Raw genomic sequence first — 1,010 nt, forward strand, 5'->3', positions numbered from 1 at the left:
GCTCAGTGGAATAAGCACTTCCCTGGCAAGCGCAAGGGCCTGAGTTCAATCCCCGGTTCTGCCAAAAAAAAAAAAAAAAAAAGGCTTAAGCTAATGTTGAATGGCGGCTATCAAAGGAAAATCTCCACTTTCCTAGTCATTTTAAATAGAAAAAAAGTGAGACGGCATTTCCAAACTAAATCATAGACCCGTACATGAACCTAGCCAGTACCAAATGGATCAGAAACGTGCCCAAGTCAGAGTTCCACCTCAGCTAAACTACAGGACTGTGAGAAAAGAGAATGGTAAGTTTTTCTGAAAACACAAAGACATTTTACAGTATTTTCTAAAAGGAAAATAAAATGTGTATAGTATTCTCTAGCCAAACTGAAGTACATATCTAATTTTCTATAACTTTTTGAGTTTTTCTTAAACTCAAATTCCTAGAAGACATGCAGCCTGCTTTCCATCTGTAGTCCAGGGAGCTTCATCTGGCCATGGTTTAGGCTACCTAGGGAATACATTACCTGAGTCCTCTACAAGGTGATGTAGCTACTTCTCTATTAATGTACAGCTGTAGTTTTCTAATTATTCTCCATTATTCTAAGACAAGTGCATATAATTTAGAAAGCTTGTAGTGTTTCAAACAAACATTAATTTTAGATTTTAGAATAAATAGGAAAGACATTGTACTTCATATCCATATAGAAGCAAACCAAAATGCTAGCAGACAGTGTTTGAAAATATTTTCAAACCATTAAATTCTTTTATTCAATGATTCCAACATAAATAGTGATGTATGGATTTAAGACTAAGAGAAGTACTTTGAAAAAAATATAATAAGATTAGCATACAGGATATATAATTAAGTAATATAAATCAAGAATCCAAATACATGGGGCTGGAGAGATGGCTCAGTGGTCTAAAGCACCTACTTAGAACAAGCTCAGCAAAGCACAAGGACCGTGGTTCAATCCCCCAGCACCACATGCCAGCCAGCCGCGCCCCCTGGTGGACTGAGCTGGCCTCTC

This window comes from Octodon degus, unplaced genomic scaffold (assembly GCF_000260255.1).
Source record: "Octodon degus isolate 3935 unplaced genomic scaffold, OctDeg1.0 scaffold00006, whole genome shotgun sequence".
Classification (NCBI taxonomy): Eukaryota; Metazoa; Chordata; class Mammalia; order Rodentia; family Octodontidae; genus Octodon; species Octodon degus.